At 41.3% G+C, this 14,197-nt stretch overlaps 1 pseudogene; it reads right to left on the bottom strand.

Moving 5' to 3' along the window:
• Window positions 1–12,307: 12,307 nt before the first annotated feature.
• LOC150012879 (glutamine synthetase pseudogene) lies at window positions 12,308–13,408 on the bottom strand (annotated as a pseudogene).
• Between the last annotated feature and the right edge of the window lie 789 nt (window positions 13,409–14,197).

The raw sequence follows: 14,197 nt of genomic DNA, 5'->3' as shown, positions 1-14,197 counted from the left end.
GCTTTCAGTTTTTGTCCATTGAGTATGATGTTGGCCTCAGGCTTCTCATATATAGCCTTAATTATGTTAAGATATGCTCCCTTTATTCCCATTTTGCTGAGTGTTTTCATCATAAATGGGTGTTGAACTTTATCAAATGCTTTTTCTGCATCTATTGATATGATCATGTGATTTTTGTCTTTCATTCTGTTTAGGTGATGTATTATATTTATTGATTTGCGAATATTAAACCATCCTTGCATCCCTGGAATGAAGCCCACTTGATCATGATGTATGATCTTTTTGATGTGTTGCTGGATCCTGTTTGCCAATATTTTATTGAGGATTTTAGCATCGATGTTCATCAGTGATATTGGCCTGTAGTTTTCTTTCTTTGTTGTGTCTTGACCTGGTTTGGGGATTAGGATAATACTGGCTTCATAGAAAGAGTTTGGGATTTTCCCTTCTTCTTGGATTTTTTGGAACAGTTTGAGGAGGATAGGAGTTAGTTCTTCCCTGAATGTTTTGTAGAATTCGCCTGTGAAGCCATCCGGTCCAGGGCTTTTGTGTGCCGGGAGATTTTGGATTACTGTTTCAATTTCCTTCTTTGTTATTGGTCTGTTGAGACTTTCCACTTCTTCTTGATTCAGTTTTGGAAGGTTGTATGTTTCTAGAAATTTGTCCATTTCTTCTAGATTGTCAAATTTCTTGTCATACAGTTGTCTGAAGTAATTTCTAACTATCATTTGTATTTCTGAGGTATCAGTCGTGATTTCTCCTCTTTCATTTCTGATTTTGTTTATTTGTGTCTTCTCTCTTTTTTTCTTGATTAGACTGGCTAGAGGCTTGTCGATTTTGTTGATTTTTTCGAAGAACCAGCTCCTAGTTTCGTTGATCTTTTGGATTGTTTGTTTAGTCTCTATGTCATTTAGTTCTGCTCTGATCTTGATGATTTCATTCCTTCTTCTTGCCCTAGGCTTTGTTTGTTGTTGTTGTTCTAGTTCTTGTAGCATTGTGGTTAGGTTTTTTATTTGAGATTCTTCTAGCCTTTTCAGATATGCCTGTATTGCTATAAACTTCCCTCTCAGGACTGCTTTTGCTGTGTCCCACAGGTTTTGGGTTGTTGTGTGCTCATTATCATTAGTTTCTAGAAATTTCTTGATTGCTTCTTTGATGTCATTGTTAACCCATTCATTATTTAATAGCATGTTATTCAATCTCCATGAGTTTGGGTGTCTTTGATTTTTTCCTCTGAGGTTGATTTCTAGTTTCAAGGCATTGTGATCTGAAAAGATGCTTGATATGATTTCAATTTTCTTGAATTTGTTGAGGCTTGTTTTGTGACCTATCATGTGGTCTATCTTTGAAAATGTCCCATGTGCACTTGAAAAGAATGTATATTTTGCTTCTTTGGGGTGAAAAGTTCTATATATATCAGTTAGATCCATGTGGTTTAGTGTGTTGTTCAATGCCTGTATATCCTTGGTGTTTCTTTGCTTTGATGATCTGTCTATTGTTGATAATGGAGTGTTGAAGTCCCCTACTATGAGTGTGTTGTTGTTGATATCCTTGTTGTGGTCTTCTAGTATTTGCTTTATGTATTTGGGTGCTCCTATGTTGGGTGCATATATGTTTATCAAAGTCATATCTTCTTGATGGATTGTTCCTTTAAGTATTATGAAATGTCCTTCTTTGTCTCTTTTTATTGTCCTTGCTTTAAAATCCATTTTGTCTGATATGAGAACTGCTACCCCGGCTTTTTTTTCCGGTCCGTTTGCTTGGAATATTTTTTTATATCCCTTTACTTTCAGTCTGTGTAAATCTTTTGTTTTGAGGTGTGTTTCTTGTAGACAGCAAATATGTGGGTCCTGTTTTCTGATCCATTCCGTTACCCTATGTCTTTTAATTGGAGCATTTAATCCATTTACATTTAAGGCTATTATTGACGTGTATTTATTCATTTCCCTTTGTACCTCTGTTCCTCTCCTCTCTTGTTTTTTCCTTCTTTTTTCTTAGAACAGTCCCTTTAGCATCTCTTGCAATGCTGGTTTGGTGGAGATGTATTCTTTCAGTCTTCCTTTGTCTGAGAAACTCCTTATTTCACCTTCTATTTTGAATGAGAGCCTTGCTGGGTATAGTATTCTTGGTTGTAGGCCTTTGTTTTTCATTGCTTGAAATATTTTTGACCATTCCCTTCTGGCTTGTAATGTTTCTGTTGAGAAATCAGTTGATAGCCTTATCGGAGCTCCCTTGTATGTTATTTGCTGCTTTTCTCTTGCTGCTTTTAGGATTCTCTCTTTGTCTTGGAATGTTGCCATTTTAACTATGATGTGCCTTGGAGTGGGTTTTTGGGGGTTCCTCTTGATTGGAACTCTCAGTGCTTTTTGGACTTGCATAGCTTTTCCTCTCATCAGGTTCGGAAAATTTTCTGTCACTATTTCTCCTATCAGATTTTCAATTCCATGTTCCTTTTCTTCTTCCTCTCGTATTCCGATGATCCTTAAATTATTTTTCCTAATGCTATCCTGTAATTCCCTTACATCTTGTTCATATTTTTTCAATCGTTTTTCATTTTGCTGTATTGTCTGGGAGTTTTTCTCTACATTATCTTCTAACTCACTAATCCGATCTTCTGCTTCGTTTAGTCTGCTTTTGACTGATTCTACTGTGTTTTTCAGTTCAGAGATTGTATTCTTAAGTTCTTCCTGGTTCTTGTTAACGATTTCTATGTCTTTTTTTATGCTGGTGTAGTTCTCTGCAAGTTCCCTGTAATTTTCTTGGAGCTGCTGGTAACTTCCTTGAAGGTTGTCATAGTTGATTTTAAGGATGTCGAGTATATTGAGCTTCTTTACCACCATTGTTTTGAATTCCATGTCTGACATTTGGGCTATGTCTATTTCGTCTATCTCTCTTTCTGAGGATTCCTCTTTTCTTTTCATTGAGGGGTTATTTTTGCGTCTTACCATGTTGGATTCTTTTTGTTATTATTTATTTATTTATTTATTTATTTATTGGGGGGGTAGTCTGCTTTGACTTCCCTCCTTTGTGGTGTAATATTCTTTATCGAAGGTCTGGGAGTTTCAGTGGTGCAGTCTCTTTGATATCCTGAGCCTGATGGTCTTGAGTTACCCTTTATGTCGTTTGTTTATGCTGTTCGGTTATATTTCAGATGTTCTTTGATAGGATCTTCCTTCTGGCTACTTGGTTGAGAGTCACTCTATCTGCTTTGTCTTGAGTTCTTTTGTGGATATGCTGTTAAAGACATAAACACACAGCCCAGGCAGGAGACCCACACCCTCAGAAAGTATCCCCCACTCTATCCTGCTATCGTTAGCCAACTAGCCCGTATTAATATAAATGTAAAGAGATTTGAGCTTTTATACTATAAGAAGAATAGATACGAGTTGTTTTTGGGGAGGAAAAATATAATTTTTGATAGAGGGGTTGATAGATTAATAATAGTTGAGACTGTGCAAGCCAGTTAGTAATATTTACATTGTATGTTAAGAAAAATAGAAGAAAAGGATAGAAAAATACTTAGTATAGTAAGAAAGTGGGATTGTATTGTATTTGGGTTTATATAGTAATTATATTGTATTATTTAAAGTAATAGGGGGGCTAAGCTAGACACACAAATGAATAAACCACTATTAAAGAGAAAGGATGAGAAGGAGAGGTTATATGCAACACGTTAGAGATAAAGTTTGTTATTATTGGAAGAGGTGGAGGAAAAACACCCCCCCAAAAAATCCCCAAGAAAATAGAAGAAAGAAAAGAAGAAAGAGAGAAAGAGAAGAAAATAAAAAATTTACCACAACCCCCCCAAAAAAACCCCAAAAGGTAAGCAAGAAAGGAACAAAGAAAGATAGAAAAGAAAGAATACAGAAGAAAGAAAGAAAAAAGAGAGAGAAAAAAAAAATTGAACCAAAAAAAAATATATATATATATATACCCCCCAAAACCCCCCCAAAAAAACCCCAGGAAAAGAATAAAGAAAGAAGGAAAGAAAAGAAATTATTAAGAAGAAAGAAAGAACAAGGGAGAAAAAATTTGGAAAGAAAAAAAAAAAAAAACGATGTTTTTACTCCGTTTTAGCCTTGGTGTGTTGCCTTCTTTTTCTGGGTCCGCAGCTGGTCTAGTGTGGGAGGTCAGAGGTTCTTGTTCTTTTGCCGGACTGGTGTGCGCACCCGGTTGCCGCTATGGTGCGCGCCCGCGGTTGCCGGCACGGCGCGCTACCTTGCTGCCCGCTGTAGCCAGTTGAGGTGCCCTTGCACGAGCCCCTGCGCGCTCGGACGGCCCGAGAGTTTGCCCCGCGGTTGGAGCCCACTGCTGCCGGGCCGCGGTGGTTCCCCGTTCGTGCCAAAGTGTCTCTGTCCGCGCGGGCGGCCCGAGCGCTTTCCTCGGGATTGGCTCCTGCCTTCGCTGGGCCGCGGCGGTTCCCCGTTCGTGCCGAGGTGACCCTGCCCGCGCGGGCGGCCCGAGCGCTTTCCCCGGGATTGGCTCCCGCCTTCGCTGGGCCGCGGCGGTTCCCCGTTTGCGCCGAGGTGACCCTGCCCGCACAGGCGGCCCGAGAGCTCCCACTGACCCCGGGCTGAGGTGCTTTCGCGCTCGCGCGCTGCCCCGTGCCCTCAGTCCCGCTGAGCCGAGCTCCGGGAGTTGGTCTCTCGCCTCTTAGGGCAGGGCCAGGGACACTTGCGCTCAGTGGAATCGAGCATCCGTGGGTCGCCGCCTCTCGCTGTTCCCGTGCTGCAGCCGCCCCGTTCCCTCACCCGTCTGGGTGGGCACAAACAGAGCCTGCGCTAGTGGTCTGCTTTCCGGCCTAGGGCCCTGCGCCCACGGGAGCTGTCTAGGGGTGTCTGTGCACAGTCCTCTGCGTGTTCAGTGGGCCCTCCCTGTGCCCGTTGGGGCACTGATCTTATGTCCGTTGGGGAGTGTCCGAGGGACGCCTGGACTCACGGCCCCGTGCACCTGGGCCAGTGAATGAGAGCACTTCCCTATGTGCGCCCCCGCGACCCAATGGTAGGGTTGAGGAGTGGATTAGCGCGCCCCTGCGCCTGGGCTCCTCCAGAACGGCCTACCACACCCAAACTTTCCTCCCGTCTCCACCATCCACTAGAGAAAAATATAAAGGAGAATTATGTTCTCACTTGCCCGGCAACACGCTGTCTCCTGTCCTTCAGTGCCAATGCCACTTGGTCGAGTCCCGTCTCTGCCAGCGGGCAGAGATCCGCTCTCCGCCTGACTCCTCTCTGGGGTAGCCTGTGGTCGCCAAAAATCCTTTGTGTGCTTCCCGCCACAGCTCGGGCAGCCGCCCCAGTCAGGAATCCCGTTTCGTCCCCTTTTTCTCCGCTATCCTCACTAAACAGGTTGTTCCCAGATGGATTTTCTCTAATCCAGCAGTGCCTTGGCTCAACTCCCGCCAATGTCCAGCTGCTCACTGAGATGTTCTGTCTGCAATTAGACCAAACTGAAGACGGGTCTCCAGAGCCTAAAACCGCAACCTCTCCTCACTCCTCCGCCATCTTACCTGTGTATTTATTCTTATGTGTTTAAACTCTAGTCCCCTTCAAAGTACTCTGCATTTGATGCAATATACTTATTAAGATGTTTTTTTCTACTGTTCAAAACAGTTTTTGAACTCACCTGTTTTGGTACCCTTTAGTGCTTCTGCCATTTTTTGCTTCATCTCTTCCACATCACAAAATGTTTCCCTTTGAGGAGTTTTTCATCCATGGAAACAAAAAAACATTGCTCAGGATGAGAGTGGGTGAACAGGGAGGGTAAGGCATGGGGGTCATGCTGTTTTAGGTCAAAAACTGCTGAATACTCAGTGCGGTATGGCAGGTGTGCTCATAAATCACCCATCATGAAATGGGCAAACACTTGGACAGTCTTCAAAAACAATTTACTGAAGCTAACACAGCCTCTCACAACAATGCCAGTTGGTACACTGATACAGATGCGTTTCTAGAACACTCACCTAGTGGGGGAAGCTTGTGCTACAAGGGGCCCACCCTCCAGAAGATAATTCCATTTTGGGTGTAGGGTCCTCCCTCATACTAATGGCTTTTCACTCCACTCTATTCTGAGGCCAAGTATATTCTTGGGCCTAATGGATGCTTAGGAAATAGTTCATCATTCCTCCATTAAAGGATTTCTGTCTGCCTCTAAATCACCTTATTGGTGACTCTACTGCCCCAGGAAGTTTGCTTCAGAGAAGATATTTACAATTTCTAACCACAGACAAGGGAGGTGGCTTACTCACCCAAAGGATGTGATCTATTCAGGCTGACATAGGCTCTCTAATGCAAATATTATAAAGTATTTATAAGCCTTCCCTTTGCCTCAAAATAGAACCCATTTCTCCATTTAGATAAGGTATTAGAGCTTTAAATGCCTCCACAAAGAATCTGCTCAATGCTAGGTTCTAATTGTTTCTCTCCCTTCCTTGGAGGGTGACTCTGAGATGTTCTGCTTTTTTAGCCATCAGTCCTTTTACATTTGCTCTTGACTCATCTTTGGGTCACTTTTCCTTTCAGCCTTATTTGTAGTTCTTTTTCTGGAGGGGTGGGTTGCAGAGTTGACTTCCTAGGGGAAAAAAATAAATATTCATGAGAAAGATAATGTGAGCTTGTGGGATCTGGAAGAAGGCAAAATGAATATATAGTAAATGAAAAAAATTAAACATGTTAATTTTAATACTTTAACAAGCACTGGCATGTCTCTAGCTCCTTACAAAATGTAGTCTTCTCGAAGCTGGATATAGTTATTTTAGTCATGCATGATTTTCCCCCTCTGCCATTAAATTAGAATATGATTACCTCCCACAGCCAAAATAGCTCTCTTGGGTACTAAGTAATATAATTTATTTCATAAATATGATCAAAATACCTTTATTAGATTGTAGTGACTGGGGAAAAACAGCATTTTATTAACATTTTAGTATTGACTCTGTTATATTACATTTAATCAGAATGGGATTTTTGAAAGCAACCCAAAGATATACCCTAAACTTTTATCCATGTTTCATCTACCTTGCTGAAAAGATGCTTCTTTTGTTTTTCTTTTAATGTAGAAACCAAACCATTTGTAACATATTCTTTTGAAAACTACAAGGTCTACGTGTTTAGACTGCCTTATATGTGAGCTCCTAGAGGTTTCTTTGCCTTTATGGGTTCATATGAAGAGGACCATAATGAACCTAATTTGCAGAGCCCATGGTGGAGGCCCATGGATATGCTGTCTTCCTCCTTCCCTTCTTTTCTTTTCTTTTTTCCTTCTCTTTTTAACTCTTATAAATTGAACACCTGAAGACATGGCAGTCAACAAAACAAAATCCTTTTCTTCGTGTGTCTAGAGTGTAGACATTAAAAATAAAGAAATATGGGCTACAACAGGGACTGGGTCACTCCTTCAGCACAGGCTTTCTGGATGTCTGTTCTGTAAGTACTTTTAAGTACCACCTCCAGTTTTAACCTTCGTGGTGTCAGGCAGTCGCAGTTGAACATTCCATAATGTTTTTACTTGGGGATCATAAAAATAGGATATCAACTCATTTATAGTTGACACATGAAAAGAATTGCTGTGAAATTTTAAAAGACGCATTAAGGCTCATTAAAAAAAACAAACAGAAAAGCTGGCTCTGCTACTTACCAGCAGGGGGCGTTGATCAAGCTTTCTGACTTAGGTGTCTCAGTTTGTTTTACTTTAAAATTATGTTAATAGCACCTGTCTCCTCGAGTTGCTGTAAGGATTAAGTGAGTTAGTGTTTGTCACGTGCCTCAAACAGTGCTTGTGGCATGCAGTTAGTGACATACAAATATTAGTTATTTGTTCTGCTCTCCTGCCTGAGACTTCAGCTTTTTATCTCTGTTGGCCAGTTTCTGCTTAAACAGCTTCACTGGTAGAATCCTGAACCTTCCAAAGGACCCTTTTGAACTTTGTTTCTTCACCTGTTACTGCCCTTCCTCATGCAGATCTGAAATCTCTCTCTCTCTCTCTCTCTCTCTCTCTCTCTCTCTCTCTCTCTCTCCTTCTACCTTATGGTTTTTCCCCTTGAGGATCGATTCAAAGTAATTCCAGTCCTTCTCCCACACGATGCCTTCCAGATATTTAAAAAGAGTGTCCACTATGCAAAGAGTACTTTTCGCTGGGCTAAATATCCTAGGTCCTACAAAAAACATGGTTTCCAAGTTAGTTCCTTCTTCATACAATGTGGCTTGGAGTCTCCTAACCATCCCAAGTGCTCACCTCTGATCTATTTTCTCCTTATCCATTCTAGGATGGGATGCCCAGATGTGAACAAAGCGCCTCCTGGATACTGAGACTGCAATAAGCAAGTAACAAGATGGAAGAGGCCTTGCACTCATGGAACTTATTCTAGTGGTGGAGACAGATGATAATCAAACATAGAGATAAGAAAGTTCTAGATAGTGCTATTTTAGATCGAATGGATAGGGAAAGCCTGTATGAGGAGGCGATATTGAGATAAGATCTCAAGGTTAAGAAGGAACCAACCTTGAGACTAGCTGGGAAGGAATATTGCAGCAGAGAGAATAGCAGGTGAAAATACCCTGAGCTGTGGGATAAAGCAGCAGAATGAAAGCTCAAGTTGCTGGAGCAGAGTGCAATAAGAGGAGGACTGAGGTCTCTGCTCATCACATGGTTGGAAGGTACATTTCCCAAACTCCTCAGTCTCTTTTCTTGACATTGCTCATACTCAATCTTCACTCAAGCTGTGCTTAGGTTTTTATAGGACCCTTGACAAGTGTTCTAAAAATATGCCAGATGCCCAAATGAAACAATTGCAATTTTAAAAAATAGGTCAGTTTTTTCCTCTAGTGCCATGTTCTCTCACACTTCTGTTCCTTTGCACATATTATTTTCTCCACTTGGAATCCAACCCAATCTAAAGGTACTATCACCTCTGAGAGGCCTTCTCCACCCTTTGAATGGCTCCATACTCCAGTAATGGAGAGACTGTCCACCCATTCAGATTTTTAGATTAGCCATATGTCCATCACTCTTGAAACTGATTACTTACTCTTATATCTCCCTCCATTCATCTTGTGCCTATTGCAGAAAGAAACTTCATCTTGTGCAGCTAAGCCTAGAATTTAGCAAGGTACTTGAAACTCAGTTACTCAACAAACATTTGATGCATGATTGATTATTATCTTAATGACTATATCCCAATGGGAACACAATTTGCATTTGGGGCAGTAGAGTTATTTATTTGTGGGGACATCCCTTGCCTTGAATCTGTTCCCCACTAAATGCCTCAATGAATTTCCAAACATTCCCTAGGAGGCAGGAGTAACCCATGTTGAGAACCTTTGTTGGTCCATTAATTTATTTATTCTTGTAAAAACTTTGAGTCAGTACTATGTGCAGAGAAGCCCACTGCCCCCACCCCCATTGACCTATCTACATGTTTGAATAACACTGGAGCAAGAATTAACTACTTCTCATTCCATCCATCTTGAGTCATCTCTGTAAGACAGTTCTTTCTCATTATATCAAAATGTGCCTCTCTATAACAACTGAACATCAATTGTGGTGTTATTGTCTAGTGCAATACAGAATATATCCCATCTTTTTCTTTTTTGATAGCCTTTCAACTGTTTGGAGACCTTTTTATTGCCCTCTGTGTGCCTACATTTTTTTTTCCTTTCTGAAAATGAAACATTACTGATTTTTTTTTTTTACCATTCCTTATGACATGAATTTGAGTGATCTTGTCTCTTTGTTACAGGAGAGGAATGTGTCAATATGCATTCACTTTGACTGTCATGCTATAATATTTTTACTCTAGCTTTATGTTTGGCACTTTCCCCATTGTTTACAGCTCAAGCAGTGGTGTAGACCTGCAAGGTTTTCGTGTGAGGGAGTATTTTTAACTGCATCAGGTCACATCAGTGAAACTATAGAAAAGGCATCTTTGTGAAATGATTCCTCTTTCTAGGCTTCTAACAAATGGCAAAATGCTCAGCACCTACTGGGTGTGTAAAATATGTTTAACATAAAGAACAAAGAGAACTATGCAACATCTCTTGTCAAAGAGGAAATGAACTCATTAGAGCTGTTTACAAAAGGACAATAGGCTCTGTGGCTTAAGAATGGAGGGAGAGCCCTGATTTGCATTTGCTGATTTCTGTGGTGTAAATTCTCCCACTAGGTCTGATTGCAAGCTACCAACAGGATGTCACTACATGTAAAGTTGGAAAGAGATGTGCAGTAATTCTCCATTTGATAGTATTTCCTCCTTACACATACAACACACATGAATAACCTCAAGAGCATAAATATAGTAAAATGCCATGCAAATAACTAGGAAGTATTATGGTTTGAGTGTTTATTACCTTTGCTTTTAACAATTTATTTAATTATAATTTTATGCAATTTAATTTTTAATAATGGCTGCATTTAAAACCACCTCCCAAAATTCCTAAAAATTTAATAATTGGCCCTCACAAGCTGATGTGAGCTGGCTCTAGCCCACTCCTGGAAATTAAAATTATGATCCAATATGCAAGGGCATCAGACACATATACAGAATAATAGTGTGGAAAAGCAAATAGGAAAATAATCACTACATTATATATTAAACTAATCAAGGAATATTTTCCTGAAGGAGCTGATGGGAATTGAACAATGCCCAGGATTTGCATTAAGGATGAGAAGGGAGAAGCACTTTGGCCTTGTAGTATAGATGAAGATTAATAGCATCTTACTAACAATAATACAACAACTAAGTAGCAAGATTTGCAGTGAAGACAAAAATATATAGTTCAATGTAACTGTCTTAAAACCCAAAAGACAAATAACTATTAATGAGGAAACTGAGACCTAAATGGAGAAACTTGGCAAAAGTCACAAAGCTAGAGCTATTTTGCTTCTTGTATTCATTTTATCTGAGATTAATTTCAGATATATTTAATAGAGGGAACCACACCTATAAGCATCCTTTGGCTTGTCAGATTGTCTCTTTATACATCAACATTAATAACTATAGAAGTCAACTAGGGGTTTCAAATACTCTTAAACATTCCTATGCATCTTTCACTGATTTATCACCAAATAATACTTTCTCATGGGTGTCACTAGGTATTTTTGGAGGGAGATAGGAAGATGACAAGTGACAAAACACCCAGATGAAATTGGCTTAATGAAAGGTGAAATTGGTCACAAAATTGAAAGTAGAGCAATAGACCCAAATACAGACACATCTGGACCCAGAGACACACAAGAGATCACTCCACCTCTTCTCTGCATTGGCTTCATTTTAGGCAGGCTCTCCCCTGATGGGACCAGGTATCTGCCTGCAGCTCATATGTATATTCTCACTGCTCTAAGTCAGGCAGAAAAGGGAAAGCAACTCTCTCTCCACAGTCTGAAGAAAAGTGTTAGCCCAGACCTCTTAAGACATATTCTCAATGGCCCAGGTTGGGCTATACCTTCAGCAACCACTCATTCCGACTAGGAGGAGGATCTTTAGCTAAGAGTGAATCACACGCCCTTCCTCCCCTTACCATTCCAGAGCTGAGGAATAGGAATTCCTCAGAGTGAAATGAAGATGCTATTAGCACAAGTTCACAATACATACATAAGGAAGAGAAATGCAGGATAAAGGAAGAGACAGTCATTACAGAGATGATGACACAGTGAACACAGAACTCAGAGAGAAACTGCATTATGAAGACAATGTCGTAACACACAATATAACTATATATACATATTAGAACACATATAACACTTAGAAAAGAAAAAAACCCTTCAATATAGGTAGGCAAACGTCCCCATGAGAATACATAAATCAACATTTTGGAGCACCTACTATCTGCTAGGCACTGTGACAGTTCGCATTCTCATTCTCCTCTCTGGTCTTTACACCTAACGTATGATTGAAGAACAATAGGCTGTACATACTTAAAGTGTACAATTTAAATTTGGCATATGTATACACCTGAGAAACCATTAGCACATTCAGAAAACAAACATTCCCATCACCCCAAAAAGTGTCCTAGTGCTCACTTGTAATAGTGCTAATTGCCCTCCCTTCACTCTTTCCCCAGGCAAACTTCTGAGCAGCTTTCTGTCACTATAGATTAGTGATTTGCATTTTCTTAAATTTTATGTAAATAAGAGCATATGGTATGTACTCTTTTTACTGCTACTTTTTTTTTTTTTAACTTAGCACAAGGAATGAAAAAAGACCCGATATGCCTCCCTTTGAGTTACGGCTATTACGACAGTTGAGAGAGGGGCGAGAGTGGGATCAGGATGATGAATTAATTAGAAGGGTTCAATGGCTTCAAGTCTAGGCCACTTAGTTTTGGTACTGGAAGGGCTCATCCCTAGTTTCATTGAGAAGACACGTGTGGATGAGGACTTCTGTCACCCGTCGGAGTCACAGTTGGCAGAAGTAACCCTTCTCCTGGCCGACAGCCCAGGGAGTGCGGATACTAGCACTACGGTTGGCCGGTTGGCCGCGCGGCGGAAAAGTCGTGGGTGTTGGAGGTTTCATTGAATCCAGTTAGGCACCGGGCATTATCCCGGCTCTACTTGGGATGTAGGCTCAGATGTGGTACCAGTACCCTTGCTCAGCCTCTCGGTGGACTCCTCAGTGCACTTGAGACCCTTCTCCTCTTGCATGGCCTTGGTGCTGCAGTTGGTGTGGCAGCCTGCACCGTTCCAGTTCCCAGGAACTGGCTTGGGATCAAAGGTTGCCATCACTCCGAAGTCTTCACACACTTGGTGCAAGAGGAACTGGGCCACCCAGAGGTGACCTCCCTTGCCGATTCCTTCACAGGGTCCTATCTGGAATTCCCACTGGATGGGCATGACCTCAGCATTTGTCCCCGAGATCTTGATGCCAGCGTACAAGCAGGCCAGTGGAGAGCCTCTACAATGTCCCTGCATAGGCTTTGTCTGCTCCCACATCACAGTAGCACGGACCTTGAGGCCCAGGGGAGCCATTGGAAGGCCAACCAAAAGGGAGCCCATCTGTGCCCATGAGAGTATATCCCTGCTCCATTCCAACCGGGGGTGCTGATTGCTCAACATGCCCTTTATCCATTTAGGGTGTGCATTAAATTGGTCCCTGCAAGTTTTGGACTGTAGTTTAAGACTTCACAGAACACCAGCTTATTGGGGTCCTTGCAGAAAGCATCTGGAAACATGGCAGCAGGAAAAAGGTACATGTGTCACTGTGGAGCCTGAAGGCTGTAAAGTACTAGATCATCAAAATCCCACTCGGGCAGCTCCTCTATACATTTGGGCTCACTGTCCAGGGTCTGGGTCTTGCATCGCAGTCCTTTGCTCCTACCGTCAATCCAGATATACGCAGCTGGGACTTTATTACCCTGTGACAGGGGCATGTACGCCTGCTTGATGCCATGTTCAAGTGGGAACTCGCTGAGGTGGCCATGGTGGAAGATGTTTGGTGGGGGGTGGGGGTGTGTGAGCAGGGGGCAGTGCAAGCAGGTGGTGAGAGTGAGGTGCTGAGAGGAGGTGAGAGGAAGCTGGGAATGCTGCTCAGACTTCAGTTCTCCCGTCCTCATCTCTGCCTAACTTCTTTTCTATATCTTCTTTCACACAGTATAATGAATTAGAGATTCATTCATATTACGTAGGTCAATTATTTTATTCCTTGTTTTGTGGCTAAGAAACATTCCAATTGAATGGGTATACTATAATTTATTTGTCCATGCACTTGCTGATGGATGTTTGAGTTGTTCCTAGTTTTGGGCTGTTACGATGAAGCTGCCATGAACATTTGTGCACATGTTTTTGTCTAGGTTTCTAATCAGTAAATACCTAGGAGAGGAATGACTGGGTGACATGGTAGGTACATGTTTAACTTTGTAAGAAACTGCCAAATGGTTTTTCAAAGAGGTTGTACAGTTCTACAAACCCACTAACAGCAATGCCTGAAATTCGGTTCCTCTGACTTCTTGGCCAATTGTATGGTAATTTTTCAAACTTTATCCGTTCTAATGTGTACACAGTAAGTTTTTAGTTTGCATTTTTCTGATAACTAATGACACAGTCTCTTGTTGATATTGTTTCTTACCTAGAGAAGAGGGTTTTCTGTCAGATAAAATTTCTCTGTTTATATGTACAGTCTAAACTCTTTTGAAACTCCAGGTGCAAAAAAAGTGTTATTTCTATAGAATAATGACAATTCAATCATACAGCATCTCTTTTGATTTACTAT

Source organism: Furipterus horrens, unplaced genomic scaffold (assembly GCF_987537825.1).
Source record: "Furipterus horrens unplaced genomic scaffold, mFurHor1.1.pri manual_scaffold_4, whole genome shotgun sequence".
NCBI lineage: Eukaryota > Metazoa > Chordata > Mammalia > Chiroptera > Furipteridae > Furipterus > Furipterus horrens.
This window is presented reverse-complemented; position numbering and strand designations above follow the sequence as displayed.